This window comes from Schistocerca americana, chromosome 10 (assembly GCF_021461395.2).
Source record: "Schistocerca americana isolate TAMUIC-IGC-003095 chromosome 10, iqSchAmer2.1, whole genome shotgun sequence".
In the NCBI taxonomy this organism is placed as follows: Eukaryota; Metazoa; Arthropoda; class Insecta; order Orthoptera; family Acrididae; genus Schistocerca; species Schistocerca americana.
The window spans coordinates 154983718-155002122 of NC_060128.1; positions in this window are offsets into that span (position 1 = coordinate 154983718).

Genomic DNA, 18405 nt, shown 5'->3' on the forward strand with positions numbered 1-18405 from the left:
TCACTTAACAAAGGGTTATTCAGCACTTGCACATACAAGAGATAGGAGCGAACTGCCTCTGGCCAGAACACATACAGTATATATTCAGCTACAGAACATTCCAGTACAATGATTCTTGACATTTGTGGATACTTCTAGAATGTACTCGAACCAAATATAGAAATTAAAATTGTACAGTCGAGGTGAGTTTTGAACTCCCGACCCTCCACGCAACAGGTTAGTATCATACTACACCATGGTGCTACCCAGCTTCTTCTGTGACAGTATCACATTTTTGTTTCAGTTGTTTTAATGGTGGTAAAATATTTTCTCAGTTTTCTAAATTGAATATAAGTAACAGGACTTTGAAATAGAATTAAGTTTCTATTTAATTCCATTACACAAATAGCTGACATAATTTAGTGTACTTCTGTTAATACTAGTACAGCTTACTTGCTTTTGTAATATACCTGCTGACCTGAATTGTTCTAGCTCGTACTGTAGCCATGCCTTGGAAAAATCCAGGATCGAATGTAACAATATTATGAGAAAGAAAGTTGCTACTCACCATATAGCTGAGATGCTGAGTTGCAGATAGGCACAACAAAAAGACTCACAATTACAGCTTTTGGCCATTGGCCTTCGTCAACTATACACACACATAGGCGCCCCTTGCCCCCCCCCACACGCACACACACACACACACTAATGCAACTCACGCACAGACTGGAGTCTCAGGCAACTGAAACCACAGTTGCCTGAGACTGCTTGCAAGTGGCACAACTATATTCATAAACTTAGATAAATGAAATAAGAGGAGGCTGAATATAGAGTATTTCATGCATGAGTCTAATAACAGTTGCTTCACCTTGTTTCTGCTTTAAATAATCTCAGAAGATTGCTGTCCTGAAGTTCACAGTTCATGTAAATTAGGTTCTAGTCACTATTGTGAACATTATTCCTACCAAGACATGGTGTTTATAGTATTCTTTTGTGTCACATTCTGAAGGTGTGCGCAGTAAACCTGTTTGCAAATAGTGGATTCACTCATTACCCCTTTTCCTGTGTTGTCTGCCACGGTCAGCTTTTGCACATTCCAAAATAAACCAATGAGTAAATATCACATGCTGCCAGTAACAACTACCATACATGTACAACTTTGTCATTCGAGTTGGCTACCATGCCATGTGTGAATTCAGTGAAATGAAGTTGTCTGTGCAGCTGTAAAGGATGTTGGTGGCAAATGGTGCACTACCACTTGTTGCTTTCTTGTATTCCATTACTTTGATGGTAAAATGACATGCAAGTGGGAGCTGGGTGGAGGTTCATTGAGTGATGTAAATTGAAGGAAATGGCACTTCCCTCAATTCTTCGGCAAGTAAGTGGTATTTGTGCTATGGCAGCCCTAGCCTCTGTTCTTATTAATGAGGAGACCATTGTTGGAAATGTTTGATGTTCTGTATATCATTGGCCTCTCGTAAAATAGTTGTGGATCACAGTGAATGGCTCAGGCATGCATTTTTAAGTTTGTTTTAGCATTTGTTTATACTGCATTTATGGAAAATCCAATAAATATTACAGAATGTACTAGCAAATTTCTTGTTAATATGCCTGTTGATGATGTCTCTCAACTGTTCTGTGACTTTTTCCCTATACTCTAAAATATATACATTCTACCAGCATTTTTCATTTTTTAACTTGATTGGCACTTTGGACAGCTGAAGTCATCCCACATTCATTATTCTTTGAAGATTATACTGTTCGGTTCTTGTGTTTGGCTCGGTACCGTTTCACTCTTTTGGATTGTAGTTTTCTCAGTTCATCTAAAGTCTTTATAGCCTGTCTATATGTCATTTCCGCTGAAAATTTGTGGTTCTTAAGAAGAGTATTAATTTTATCTTTATTCTCTGCATCTCTTATCTGGAGTCGAACTGCTTCAAGATCTTACTGAATTTTTTGGAACCATTGTCCTGCTACCTTCTTTCAAAGATTTCTCATCACAAGTTGTTGTAAAACCCTGTTCCCTTGCATTTGCAAGATTGAGAGCATATGAGATTCCTCTCTGCTTCATTATGCTGATGGCTGGGTCAATCTATTGATGCAGTTGCTTTGGGGAGGATTCTCGAGACTTATTTGATGTAATATTTTTTATTTGTGCAAGTTCTGATGATTCTTGTGTTTGTTTTGGCGTGGTGACCATATTTCTTTCATTTTTAATTTGGAACAGAGTTTCACAACCCCAAGTGGCTTTTGGTATAGTTACAGTTTTATGTATTGCCTCTTAGTGTCTACTGAAAGGCATTATTCAATAAACACTGACTGTTTAAAAATTGAGCATTTTACCTTTTATTGGTTCAGTCTGTCCACGTTCCTTTCTCTCTTAACTTATACTTGATGATTTTTCCAAAATATTTAAACTGTAACACTGTTATTTTTTGATTGTTTTGAAGACGACATATACTTAGGGTTTTGATGTGTGCAATCTTAGCTTTCTCAAAGAACACTTCTAATATTTTTTTAAGAAAATTGTTTGGGGAATGTTAATCTGAACATGAACTTCTTCCTTGCCAAGAGCTAAGTCTTATGCAAACCCCAGGCACTTAGTTCATATTGAGAGTTTTCCTCCAATTTTGATATAAGGTGTGTGTTCCTTCTGCTAAATCTACATCTACATCCATACTTTGCAAGCCACCTGACGGTGTGTGGCGGAGGGTACCCTGAGTACCTCTATCGGTTCCCCCTTCTATTCCAGTCTCGTATTGTTCGTGGAAAGAAGGATTGTCGGTATGCTTCTGTGTGGGCTCTAATCTCTCTGATTTTATCCTCATGGTCTCTTCGCGAGATATACGTATCCTCTTGATTTAGTCATGGGCTACCTTGAAAAGCAGCGGGGATAATCAATCGCTTTGTGTACGACCACATTTTGCATATATTTCATCTGTGGTTGTTTATCTGTACTGTATTTAAAGTAACAGTACAGTGACATCAGCAAAACAAAGGAGATTCAGATATACAGATATGCCAAATATTACAATTTGTCTGTAATTATCCTGATCTCTAAGCTAAAATTAGTCTTATGGAAGCCCCTGCCCAAATTACAGAATTTGCTGTTTGATTTATTTCAGTAATTTGACAACACAAGGTTTTTCATTGCGTGTTTTGTGAACCAGTATTGTTTCATAAATAACACATGTATTGATGTTCACACTGCGACATCCCTGTTGAGTGTAAAGAAATTGAATAGCATTCAAATTAACTCTCACACTTTTAAATCTGTTTCGAGCATTGGTAAACAAATTTAAAGTTACATTATCAGTAACTGATTATTTTCATACATAGACCGAAATATACAAAAGAATTCCCATGCCTCATATAATCACAGAAGTCAACGTCACTGAAGTAAGACTTCAATAAAAATGTTTATAACCCCTACAAATGATGAAAACAGTGTAAGTAATGCTGAGTAAGTCTTTATCATATTCATGATAGAGTATAACCTAGCACTAGATTGTTCTCATAGCGCAGGTCCTCTCCCTCGTAATATGTTTCCACATTCAGCAATAGCAAACAAATACAGCTGTGGCTGAACAAAAACTGGTGCAATACTGCAATGTTTAGCTGCGTCATCATGAAGTTAGTGTTCTCAGAAGAAGCCTATTTTTTGAGTGATTTTTGTTGGCTATTCATGGTACTACCGATACAAAAGAAAGAAAACTCTGCCCAATTGTGTTATTTCAATACAGAAATTAGAAAAATAAGCACAGTGGTATCATCTGTAAAAGAGTCTACATGTGGCAATGCTTCCACAATCATTGGCCATATCAAAGGAGTTGTATCTTTTATTGAGATGGAGGAGCAGTTTTACACATTCAGGGCTGTTATCTGACATTTGGGAGCATGAAAGGGAGTGATTTATGTCGAAAACTTTCATATAGAAAAATTCATAACTGTTGTATGTTACTCCTACAAAAAAAGTTCTAAAAGGTTGGCAGCTTTTAAATTATGTCAATTATTGTATAACGCCCCCCCCCCCCCCCCCCCCCATGAACCATGGGCCTTGTCGTTGGTGGGGAGGCTTGCGTGCCTCAGCGATACAGGTAGCCGTACCGTAGGTGCAACCACAACGGAGGGGTATCTATTGAGAGGCCAGACAAACATATGGTTCCTGAAGAGGGGAAGCAGCCTTTTCAGTAGTTACAGGGGCAACAGTCTAGATGATTGACTGATCTAGCCTTGTAACACTAACGAAAACGGCCTTGCAGTGCTGGTACTGCGAACGGCTGAAAGCAAGGGGAAACTACAGCCGTAATTTTTGCCGTGGGCATGCAGCTTTACTGTATGCTTAAATGATGATGGCGTCCTCTTGGGTAAAATATTCCGGAGGAAAAATAGTCCCCCCATTCGGAACTCCGGGCGGGGACTACTCAGGAGGACGTCGTTACCTGGAGAAAGAAAACTGACGTTCTACGGATCAGAGCGTGGAATGTCGGCTCCCTTAATCGAGCAGGTAGGTTAGAAAATTTAAAAAGGGAAATGGATAGGTTAAAGTTAGATATAGTAGGAATTAGTGAAGTTCGGTGGCAGGAGGAACAAGACTTTTGGTCAGGCAAATACAGGTTTATAAATAAAAAATCAGATAGGGGTAATGCAGGAGTCGGTTTAATAATGAATAAAAAAATAGGACTGCGGGTAAGCTACTACAAGCAGCATAGTGAACGCAATGTTGTGGCCAAGATAGACACGAAGCCCACGCCTACTACAGTAGTACAAGTTTATATGCCAACTAGCTCTGCAGATGACAAACAAATTGAAGAAATGTATGATGAAATAAAAGAAATTATTCAGATAGATGAAAATTTAATAGTCATGGGTGACTGGAATTCGGTAGTAGGAAAAGGGAGAGAAGGAATTGTAGTAGATGAATATGGATTGGGGCTAAGAAATGAAAGAGGAAGCCGCCTGGTAGAATTTTACACAGAGCACAACTTAATTATAGCTAACACTTGGTTCAAGAATCATAAAAGAAGGTTGTATACATGGAAGAAGCCTGGAGATACTGATAGGTTTCAGATAGATTATATAATGGTAAGACAGAGATTTAGGAACCAGGTTTTAAATTGTAAGACATTTCCAGGGGCAGATGTGGACTCTGACCACAATCTATTGCTTATGAACTGTAGATTAAAACTGAAGAAACTGCAAAAAGGTGGGAATTTAAGGAGATGGGACCTGGATAAACTGACAAAACCAGAGGTTGTACAGAGTTTCAGGGAGAGTGTAAGGCAGCAATTGACAGGAATGGGGGAAAGAAATACAGTAGAAGAAGGATGGGTAGCTCTGAGGGATGAAGTAGTGAAGGCAACAGAGGATCAAGTAGGTAAAAAGATGAGGGCTAGTAGAAATCCTTGAGTAACAGAAGAAATACTGAATTTAATTGATGAAAGAAGAAAATATAAAAATGTAGTAAATGAAGCAGTCAAAAAGGAATACATACGTCTCAAAAATGAGATCGACAGGAAGTGCAAAATGGCTAAGCAGGGATGGCTAGAGTACAAATGTAAGGATGTAGAGGCTTATCTCATTAGGGGTAAGATAGATACTGCCTTCAGGAAAATTAAAGAGACCTTTGGAGAAAAGAGAGCCACTTTTATGAATATCAAGAACTCAGATGGAAACCCAGTTCTAAGCAAAGAAGGGTAAGCAGAAAGGTGGAAGGAGTATACAGAGGGTCTATACAAAGGCGATGTACTTGAGGACAATATTGTGGAAATGGAAGAGGATGTAGATGAAGATGAAATGGTAGATACGATACTGCGTGAAGAGTTTGACAGAAGACTGAAAGACCTGAGTCGAAATAAGGCCCCAGGAGTAGACAACATTCCATTAGAACTACTGACGGCCTTGGGAGAGCCAGTCCTCACAGAACTCTACCATCTGGTGAGCAAGATGTATGAGACAGGTGGAATACCCTCCGACTTCAAGAAGAATATAATAATTCCAATCCCAAAGAAAGCAGGTGCTGACAGATGTGAAAATTACTGAACAATCAGTTTAATAAGTCATAGCCGCAAAATACTAATGTGAATTCTTTTCAGACGAATGTAAAAACTGGTAGAAGCCGACCTTGGGGAAGATCAGTTTGGATTCTGTAGAAATGATGGAACACGTGAGGCAATACTGACCCTATGGCTTATCTTAGAAGCTGGATTAAGGAAAGGCAAACCTACGTTTCTAGCATTTGTAGACTTAGAGAAGGCATTTGACAATGTCGACTGGAATACTCTCTTTCAAATTCTAAAGGTGTCAGGGGTAAAATACAGGGAGTGAAAGGCTATTTACAATTTGTACAGAAACCAGACGGCAGTTATAAGAGTTGAGGGACATGAAAGGGAAGCAGTGGTTGGGAAGGGAGTGAGACAGGGTTGTAGCATCTCCCCGATGTTATTCAATCTGTATGTTGAGCAAGCAGTGAAGGAAACAAAAGAAAAATTTGGAGTAGGTATTAAAATCCATGGAGAAGAAGTAAAAACTTTGAGGTTCGCCGATGACATTGTAATTCTGTGAGAGACAGCAAAGGACCTGGAAGAGTAGCTGAACAGAATGGATAGTGTCTTGAAAGGAGGATGTAAGATGAACATCAACAAAAGCAAAACGAGGATAATGGAATGTAGTCGAATTAAGTCGGGTGATGCTGAGGGAATTAGAGTAGGAAATGAGACACTTAAAGTAGTAAAGGAGTTTTGCTATTTGGGGAGCAAAATAACTGATGATGGTCGAAGAAGAGAGGATATAAAATGTAGACTGGCAATGGCAAGGAAAGCGTTTCTGAAGAAGAGAAATTTGTTAACATCGAGTATAGATTTAAGTGTCAGGAAGTCGTTTCTGAAAGTATTTGTATGGAGTGTAGCCATGTATGGAAGTGAAACATGGACAATAAATAGTTTGGACAAGAAGAGAATAGAAGCTTTCGAAATGTGGTGCTACAGAAGAATGTTGAAGATTAGGTGGGTAGATCACGTAACTAATGAGGAGGTATTGAATAGGATTGGGGAGAAGAGAAGTTTGTGGCACAACTTGACTAGAAGAAGGGATCGGTTGGTAGGACATGTCCTGAGGCATCAAGGGATCACAAATTTAGCATTGGAGGGCAGTGTGGAGGGTAAAAATCGTAGAGGGAGACCAAGAGATAAATACACTAAGCAGATTCAGAAGGATGTAGGTTGCAGTAGGTACTGGGAGATGAAGGAGCTTGCACAGGATAGATTAGCATGGAGAGCTGCATCAAACCAGTCTCAGGACTGAAGACCACAACAACAACAGAAGGAAATCTCTTGAATGTTCTGAACTGCATATAGTGGGTCTTTTCAAAGTTTAATGACAGTGAATTGGCTATGAACCACTTATTAATGTCAGTAAAAATTTGATTAGCTGCCTTTTCTAAAGTTATATTTGATTTACTATTTATTGCAATGTTTGTATCATCTGCAAATAAGACAGACTTGGCATCTGGTAATGTAACTGATGACAGGTCATTAATATACACAAGAAACAGTAGTGGATCTAATATAGAACCTTGGGGATCACCACGTGTAATTTCTTCCCAGTCAGATGATGTCTGATTGCCTACTGCTGAAGTGTTACATAATGACACCCTTTGTTTTCTGTTAGTAAGCTATTACTGAAACCACTTTGCAGGACTACCAGTGACGCCATAATATTTTAATTTACTTAAAAGAATGCTGTGATTCACACAGTTAAACGCCTTTGACAGGTCACAGAATATGCCAGTTGCCTCTGAAACTGCTGCATCATGCATGAGATTTAAATTTATTACTTCTGTGCTGTGCTACTAACATTATTTGCAGTACATTTTTTCATACAGTATCCGCATATGGCGCTGAATGTACCTGCAGAAATATATCATTGTAAGACACATAGTTCAAGAGATATTTCATAAACTGAGATGTGTGAAAAAATCCTACATAAAGCCTGAAACTTTAAATTTTTACTCTGAACTATTAAGACACTCCTACAGTCGAGTCAAGTTAAGGAAATCGCTGACACACGCTTAATATTCGCGCAAGCCAAGTTGACACTCGGGGCAGAGGTTGATGGGACTGATTCTAAATGGGAAATGCCTTTATGGTCGCTCCCATCAGCCATCGCAGCCAGTGTCAACTCTTGTTTGCTCGTATAGTATGACAAAGTGGCGGATATAGAAAAACTTAAAGGAGATGGCGCTAAAGATATCGTGAGCTACTTTTACTTTTATCGTAATAACGTGCCAGATATAAAATACGATGGTGCGGGCGCGCGTGCTACATAGGAAAGTACAACGACTGTGGTACAACTACTCGATAACTCGATCAGTAGAATCGACTGGCGAAAGAATCGAACGAATAGCGCGCGAGCTGACTGGCGCGGGCGGTGCGGGTGGCAATGCGGGCGGCCCTGCAGGTGGTACGATAGCTTTCAGCCTCAAAGCGCAAACTTCTGTAGGCGAAAACAATAGCCGTCTGTTGAGCTATGAAAAGACGTTGTCATAGAGACGTTTACAAGTCCCGTTGTAAACGCCCAAAGCAGTTGCCCCCAGAGTTCAGAAAGTGTCCGGCGCGTACTTATACATTTGCACATTATGCTCGTTTCTTTGTACGGCGGTTTCACGAATATGTGGAAATGAAATTTTTTTTGATGTTGAGCTACAAACTCAGTTCATTTCTTGTTTTTGTTTCTAATACAAAATAGGCAAAATGAATACCCGAGCAATGCCGGGTTTCTCAGCTAGCGCTATTTAAGAAAAGATCGCACTTACAAATCTTAGAGAAAAAAATTAACAAAGTTATGGAATTCAAGTCAGAGGTCGCGACGAGACCTACCGCAGATGCATGACCTGGGGTCTCTGCGGCCTTGAGTTCAGTGTTATTTTTCAATTCCATAGTACGTACTGTAGGACATGTAATCATGTTTTTTGTTACGTATGACTCCCCATCGTAAAAACGGTCATTCAGTTACTCATGGCAACATCGACTGTATGTAAATGCTTAAAAATCGACAGATAAATAAATAACAACAATAACACAGGTCTGGAAAAAATATTTTTTGACAGTTGTTTGAAATTTGATAACTGACTTTTATGTACTTTTCAGCGCTGATTTCAAAAATGCAATCCATTTTTTCTATCATGTCAGGTTTTCTCAAAAAAAGGGAGTATTTTTGGGTATAATAATAAAATTTAAGCAATTTATCACAATTTTTCCAACGTTATAAAATTTTACTTTATTTATAAATCATGTTCTAAACTACATTTCCAGCACACTTCCATTTCTCTTTAAGCTAGTAAGTCCTTATACTAACGCTTTCGCTTTTAGTCGAAGCTTCTTTTATTGCTTTTCCGGCTGTGGACTCGTTGAGGATCATCTCTTTTTACCATCCAGCAATAGTCCGCTCTCATGTTGACGTTCCATCTTCCTTGATATTGTCTTTCCATTTCTTTTATGTCTTGGTGGAATCTTTCGCCCTGCTCTTCACTTACATCACCAATTTTTGCAGGGAAGTAGTCAAGATGTGAGTGGAGAAAACGAACTTTACTGCTCATGTAACAGCCCAACTTTTTAAAGTTGTCGAGCATGTCTGCGACGATTGTCTTGTAGTTTGGATCTCTATTCTTTCCTAGAAAACCGGTAACAACCAATTTAAAAGATGTCCATTCTGCTTTTTCTTTTGTTTCCATTTTGTCCGCAAAGTTGGGATCTGTCATTAGTTTTCTAATGTCTGGTCCGCCAAAGATTCCTTCCTTTAGCTAAGCCTCAGATAAACCTTGAAACTGTCCACAAAGATATCTAAAACACTCCCCATCTTTTGGCAATGCCTTAACAATTCGTTTCATCAGAACCAACTTATTGTGAAGTGGTAAAATAGTACCTTTCTAGGATCCACAAGGCTTTTCCTCTCAACATTTTTAACCCCTACCTGTAAGGTTTTTCTCAAGGGCCAAGCTTTTTTTATGTAGTGTTGCTTCCTGTCTCTACTGTCCCACTCGCACAGAAAGTAAGGGAACTTTGTATAGCCACTTTGTTGACCAAGCAGCATTGAAATCACTTTTAAATCACCACATAGTGTCCATTTGTGGTCTGACAAGCAGAGTCTGCTTAAAACCAGTTCAAGGTTTTCTTAACACTATTTTAAGTGAACCGAGTGTCGAACTGGTATAGAAGCATACTTACTGTCATTGTGTAGGGGTACTGCTTTAAGGCTTCTTTTTGAAGAACCAATAAAAAGTCTCCACTCATCAGGAGCATATTCTATTTTGAAACGTGCCATAAGTCCATGAACATCACTGCAAAACACCAGGTCACCTTCTTGAGAGAAGAAAGATACAAACTCCTTGTCCCTCGATCGATACCAAGAAAAGGATGTACCCGGAGCCAACATATGTTTATCTTTCGATCTAGATCCTAAAACCTCTGCCGATTCTTTTGAAAGGCTTAGGTCTGTAACTAAATCGTTCAGATCTGATTGTGAGAATGGAATGAGGTCGGTTGTTCCAGGATCGTAGCAATCTCTGTCATCTTCACTAGCACCTTGCTGAGCCAATGGCTCGTGATCATCTACATCATCCAAAGAATCTGGAGGAGAAGATATTGGTACTTCAGGTCCCTGAGGAACAGGGCGGATGGCTGATTGAATGTTAGGGTAAGAAATATCCTTTTTGTTTTTCAAATTGGAACATCATACTTTGCAAGAACAAAAATAACAGTCATCACTATGATTTTTGGGCTCCCTCCAAACGATTGGAATTCCAAAACGTAAGGACTGCTTTTTACGTTGAAACCGTTGCCTCAGTTCTTCAACACACACTGAACAAACTTTGTGTGGGGCCCAAGGCTTACCTTGATCGCCTAGCGTTATACCAAAATAGGCGAAATATACTTTTTCAACAAAATCGGAAATGTTTCTTTGTTGCTTTTTAACGGCATAGTTACCACACATGTAGCAGAAGCAATCTGGCGGGTTTATACATCCTCTGGTAGCCGTTGTCCATTGTCCATAAAACAACTTCACAACACAAGAAAACAGTCACTGTTTTAAAGCACCAGTAAAAACAACACGTGAAAAGCACAGAGTGAAGAGGTACTGTGAACTGAGGGACAACAGCAGAAGCTCACTGTTTGGTGGTGGCGGGGGAAGGGGCAGCGTGACAGACAGGCACTGACCTGAAAATACTGCTGGTTTCTCATAATTACACTTTATTTTACGTATATCTAGGTAGTGAAGGGAGACGAAAATTTAATAGTCATGGGTGACTGCAATTCGAGAGTAGGAAAAGGGAAAGAAGGAAACATAGTAGGTGAATATGGATTGGGGGAAAGAAATGAAAGAGGAAATTTTGCACAGAGCATAACTTAATCATAGCTAACACTTGGTTCAAGAATCATAAAAGAAGGCTGTATACATGGAAGAAGCCTGGAGATACTAACAGGTTTCAGATAGATTATATAATGGTAAGACAGAGATTTAGGAACCAGGTATTAAATTGTAAGACATTTCCAGGGGCAGAAGTGGACTCTAACCACAATCTATTGGTTATGAGCTGTAGATTAAAACTGAAGAAACTGCAAAAAGATGGGAATTTAAGGAGATGGGATCTGGGCAAACTGATTCAACCAGAGGTTGTACAGAGTTTCAGGGAGAGCATAAGGGAGCAATTGTCACAAATGGGGGAAAGAAATACAGTAGAAGAAGAATGGGTAGCTCTGAGGGATGAAGTAGTGAAGGCAGCAGAGGATCAAGGAGGTAAAAAGACGAGGGCTAGTAGAAATCCTTGGGTAGCCGAAGAAATATTGAATTTTATTGATGAAAGGAGAAAATATAAAAATGCAGTGAAAAAAGGAATACAAACGTCTCAAAAATGAGATCAACAGGAAGTGCAAAATGGCTAAGCAAGGATGGCTAGAGGACAAATGTAAGGATGTAGAGGCTTATCTCACTAGGGGTAAGATAGATACTGCCTACAGGAAAATTAAAGAGACCTTTGGAGAAAAGAGAGCCACTTGTATGAATATCAAGAGCTCAGATGGAAACCCAGTTCTAAGCAAAGAAGGGAAAGCAGAAAGGTGGAAGGAGTATATAGAGGGTCTATACAAGGGTGATGTACTTGAGAACAATATTATGGAAATGGAAGAGGATGTAGATGAAGATGAAATGGGAGATATGATACTGTGTGAAGAGTTCGACAGAGTACTGAAAGACCTGAGTGGTAACAAGGCCCCGGGAGTAGACAACATTCCATTAGAACTACTGACGGCCTTGGGAGAGCCAGTCCTGACAAAACTCTACCATCTGGTGAGCAAGATGTATGAAACAGGCGAAATACCCTCAGACTTCAAGAAGAATATAATAATTCCAATCCCAAAGAAAGCAGGTGTTGACAGACGTAAAAATTACCGAACACTCTAGTTTAATAAGCCACAGCTGCAAAATACTAACGCGAATTCTTTACAGACGAATGGAAAAACTAGTAGAAGCCGACCTCGGGGAAGATCAGTTTGGATTACGTAGAAATATTGGAACACGTGAGGCAATACTGACCTTACGACTTATCTTAGAAGAAAGATTAAGGAAAGGCAAACCTACGTTTCTAGCATTTGTAGACTTAGAGAATGCTTTTGACGATGTTGACTGGAATACTCTCTTTCAAATTCTTAAGGTGGCAGGGGTAAAATACAGGGAGCGAAAGGCTATTTACAATTTGTACAGAAACCAGATGGCAGTTATAAGAGTCGAGGGGCATGAAAGAGAAGCAGTGGTTGGGAAGGAAGTGAGACAGGGCTGTAGCCTATCCCCGATGTTATCCAACATGTGTATTGAGCAAGCAGTGAAGGAAACAAAAGAAAAATTCGGAGTAGGTATTAAAATCCATGGAGAAGAAATAAAAACGTTAAGGTTCGCCGATGACATTGTAATTCTGTCAGAGACAGCAAAGGACTTGGAAGAGCAGTTGAATGGATTGGACAGTGTCTTGAAAGGAGGATACAAGATGAACATCAACAAAAGCAAAACGGGGATAATGGAATGTAGTCGAATTAAGTCGGGTGATGCTGAGGTAATAAGATTAGGAAATGAGACACTTAAAGTAGTAAAGGAGTTTAGCTATTTGGGGAGCAAAATAACTGATGATGGTCGAAGTAGAGAGGATATAAAATGTAGACTGGCAATGGCAAGAAAAGCGTTTCTGAAGAAGAAAAATTTGTTAACATCGAGTATAGATTTAAGTGTCAGGAAGTCGTTTCTGAAAGTATTTGTATGGAGTGTAGCTATGTATGGAAGTGGAACATGGACAATAAATAATTTGGACAAGAAGAGAATAGCTTTCGAAATGTGGTGCTACAGAAGAATGCTGAAGATTAGATGGGTAGATCACATAACTATTGAGGAGGTATTGAATAGAATTGGGGAGAAGAGGTGTTTGTGGCACAACTTGACAAGAAGGAAGGACCGGTTGGTAGGACATGTTCTGAGGCATCAAGGGATCACAAAGTTAGAATTGGAGGTCAGTGTGGAGGGTAAAAATCGTAGTGGGAGACCAAGAGATGAAAACACTAAGCAGATTCAGAAGGACGTAGGTTGCAGTAAGTACTGGGACGTGAAGAAGCTTGCACAGGATAGAGTAGCATGGAGAGCTGCATCAAGCCAGTCTCAGGACTGACGACCACAATAACAACAGTATAAAAACTGCTAAATAACAGTTTATGGAGATCCTAAAAACCACTAGAGTGCTGAAATATCTAAAAACGCTAAAACTAGACAAGAAGTTTGTGAAATAACTATACGTGATGGAATTTTTTCACTATTTTTCCCGAAATCAGCGTTGAAAACACTATAAAAATCACTTAATAAATTTGAAACAATTTTTATGTCGCAGACCTGTGTAATAAATTAGTCGCTTCAAAAATGTTTGACGATGCGTAGCTACAGACCAAAAATAGGAGAAAATAAAAAAATAAGTGCATTATTGACCAGTGTGCACAATTCGAGTCCGCGCCATAGATTTTTTCGTGAGAACGGAGAGATAAATTCATAAGAATTGTTTTGTGTTACTATGCAATGTAATTTTCGATCTATTTAATACTGTGCTTAAACAGAGTAGAAAATGGTTAAAGAATAGATAAATCACAAGTTTATCGTATGTGGCGATGGTCTGTGGTCTCACGAAGTCGAGCAAGCGTATCAGTAGATCGATATATATAGCTGTCAACAGTGAGGTCAACATGATCCGCAATGTCATCTTTCATAAGATAGACGACCGCCCGAAGCAGCTCACAGGCGTACATGACATGAATGACCTACGATGGGTTCTATATAACACCGTGCGGTCATTCGGTAATATCCACGCCGGGCCAGCTACGTAATTGTTTTGCGTCGTTTTCCATTTCTTTTCGACGGTGCCGTATCGTATCTTTCGCACTCGCTCTGCACTGGACTTTTTAGACGTTTTGGATTCTTTTTGATGCAAGCTTTCTTCTGACTTCTTCCATAATTCCGAACGTATTCACGAGTCAAATGAGACGACACCGTTTATTATTTTGTAATTTTCAGTTTAATAACGATGTTCACGTTTATTCCGGCGAATAATTTTATTGTTTCACATTGGGTCCTATAATCCATTCATCGTAAGAATATACCTGATGTAAACAAACACAAACGCGATGATTGGTCAGAAGCCGTAGCACGCGTACACTGGTGTTGTTACGCCCTTGGAAGTAGGTCCTACTTACATATTAGATATTTTATTACTAAGTTAGATTAAATGACACTAAGATATTCAAATGTATTAACAGCCATCAAAGTTTTTTTTAATCACGCTTTATCTACGTAGTTTTTATTTCAAAAATCGTGTACAGTCACAGCCTCTGCACTGTTGTGTTCCGATTGTTGCGCTGTTAATAGGCATTACGAAAATGGCTGAGGTTGCTTCCTGCACCGTAGTGAAACACGCGCGTGCAACACGGTTAAAAAGTGCCGAGAAATAGGTTGTTCTTAATGTTTTTCATAAATTTACGCAGATAATTGGCGTTGAAGTTTTCCCAGCGTTGTATAAAACGCAGTTGATGATCAACACAACTTTGAACATGTAGTGCAGTCGGTAGCATAACGGCATGTGAAACTAATACTGTTATTTGTGCGTTGCTTCATATCTCCCGAGAATCATTTTTTTTCTCGTTCAATTTGAAATACCTACATCTCGAATTACAAAACTCATCGTCATTTTTTTATGAATAATGCACGTGTTCTTGTTTCTAATTACATATCGGACGCGAAATTCCTGTTTCCATTTCAAATACAAGTTCTAAGTTGTCGATGTTTTAGGAAAGACCGTTCATAAAAGTTGTTTAAATTAAGAAAACATAACCCTTTAATTTTTAACGCAAAAATGAAAAACCAAACCCGCTTTATTTGGACTATTTCCATCGTTTTATGCCACAGAGGTAGATAAGTATCGTAGAAACATGAAAAAAAAATCGTTTTCACAGCATCGAGCACGTCATAAAAATGCTGCATTTTAACATTTGCATTACAATATGAACCCAACAGAACTGATGTGGAGCCGAACTGCGCGATTTGGTCCGAGAAGTAACAAGACTGTTAAGTGCCAGGCGTACTGGAACTAACGCACGTAGCTTTTTCACACGTCACTGTCGAAAGCTGGAGAGATACAGAACGGCTTGTCATAAAAGAAGAGAAAATGCTGCGTCAAGTTGGGTTCGTGGATTCTGTTGTTGATCGGCTCGTTATCAACGTAGCAGGTGACACTTCCAAAACTGAAATGTATTTCTCGGATTCGGATAAGGAAGGAGCTAAGAGATTACCAGACGACTGACTGTAAATAATACCTTCAGTGTCTTCAATATTTAACTATACGGTGAAATCCTTAAATACTCTCTTACGATCCGCACACCTTTTTGCAGAAAAAATTACCCTGTAGTTAAGTCAGGAATTTTAATCGTTCTTATTTTAAATTACAATAGTACGTTAGCTACATTATTGGCCATTAAAATTGCTACACCAAGAAGAAATGCAGATGATAAACGGGTATTCATTGGACAAATATATTATACTAGAAATGACATGTGATTACATTTTCACGCAATTTGGGTGCATAGATCTTGAGAAATAAGTACCCAGAACAACCACCTATGGGCGTTATAACAGCCTTGATACCCTGGGCATTGAGTCAAACAGAGGTTGGATGGCGTGTACAGGTACAGCTGCCCATGCAGCTTCAACACGATACCACAGTTCATCAAGAGTAGTGACTGGTATATTGTGACGAGCCAGTTGCTCGGCCACCAGTGACCAGACGTTTTCAATTGGTGAGAGATCTGGAGAATGCGCTGGGCAGGGCAGCAGTAGAACATTTTCTGTATCCAGAAAGGCCCGTACAGGACCTGCAACATGCGGTCGTGCATTATCCTGCTGAAATGTAGGGTTTCGCAGGGATCGAATGAAGGGTAGAGCCACGGGTCGTAACACATCTGAAATGCAACGTCCACTGTTCAAAGTGTCGTCAATGCGAACAAGAGGTGACCGAGACTCCATGCCATCACGCTAGGTGATACGTCAGTATGGCGATGACGAATACACGCTTCCAATGTGCGTTCACCGCGATTTCGCCATACACGAATGCGACCATCATGATGATGTAAACAGAACCTGGATTCATCCGAAAAAATGACATTTTGCCATTCGTGCACCCAGGTTCGTCATTGAGTACACCATCACAGGTGTTCCTGTCTGTGATGCAGCGTCAAGGGTAACCGCAGGCATGGTCTCCGAGCTGACGAGCTGATAGTCCATGCTGCTGCAAACGTCGTCGAACTGTTCGTGCAAATGGTTGTTGTCTGTTGACTCAGGGATCGAGACGTGGCTGTACGATCCGTTACAGCCATGCGGATAAGATGCCTGTCATCTGGACTGCTAGTGATACGAGGCCGTTGGGATCCATCACGGCGTTCCGTATTACCCTCCTGAACCCACCGATTCCATATTCTGCTAACAGTCATTGGATCTCGACCAACGCGAGCGGCAATGTCGCGATACGATAAACCGCAATCTCGATAGGCTACTATTCGACCTTTATCAAAGTCGGAAACGTGATGGTACGCATTTCTCCTCCTTACACGAGGCATCACAACAACGTTTCACCAGGCAACGCCGATCAACTGCTGTTTCTGTATGAGAAATCGGTTGGAAACTTTCCTCATGTCAGCACGTTGTAGGTGTCGCCACCGGCGCCAACCTTGTGTGAATGCTCTGAAAAGCTAATCATTTGCATATCACAGCATCTTCTTCCCGTCTGTTAAATTTCGCGTCTGTAGCACGTCATATTCGTGGTGTTTCAATTTTAATGGCCAGTAGTTGTAAAAACGACAACGTGTTGCGGTTTTTCGTCTAGTCGTCTAAGGAGCGTGTTGTGGGAGATTTGCAGTGTGTTATTTCATTCTGCTTAAAAATTAAATGACATTCAAAGCTGTGTTGCTCCTCTGCTCGTCTGTTTTTACGCGTGAACTGTAGCTGTCCACGTCACTGCAGGTTAGCTGTACCAGCTGACCCGCCATTGCTGTCCAAGTTAATGCTCCGGTAAAGCTGTTGTCCCCTTATTAGTGGCTGCACTCTCACCTGAAACGGTAATCCAGTGAAGTTCTAGCAAACGCGGAAGAATAAATACTGCAATAATTACACCAGGTTTATTCGTATGATGAACGGGTTATAGTGTTCCGCTAGCTCATTACAGTGACATAGCATCAATATCCTAGCTAAACGCTTTTCCTCTCTCTGCCAGTTTATGACTTTAGACAAAGCTAATTCGTAACAGTCGCGTGCATGCTCCTACACTGGTACGGTGACGTCACAGTCAGAACTGCGCGGCAAACATGTAGAGGCATGTTGTATCCGTTGTGGGGTCAACCATAGTTTACGCGTCATTAGTCTCGTAGTTATTAGCGATTCAAGTCTTACGGGGTTTTGTCACATAAGAAAGTTAGTGCGACGAGCGAATAGATGTTGTTACGTCAATCACCCCAGGCAGGGAACATTCCATCAGCTTGCTGTCATGCACATACAAGGAAACTACTGAACTTACGCAAAAGTTTGAGCAAGTTTGCTGTGATTTCCCTCTGCAGCTATCGCATCGGGTGTGCGGAAAAATTTCCGGGTCAGCGGTGTTGTGACCTCCGGGAGACAGGTTACGCTATCTGGTTGGCCTCGCGCCAGACGCTGCAGCGGCAGCTATGGTTACCGGCTTCTGTCAGTTCCCAGCAATATGACCAGCCGCAGGGATAGAATTTCCGAGCTGCGTTGTCGTACCTGGAGACATGACTTCTTAAGTATGCATCTGTTGTCTTCCAGATATAAACTGTGCACATATTC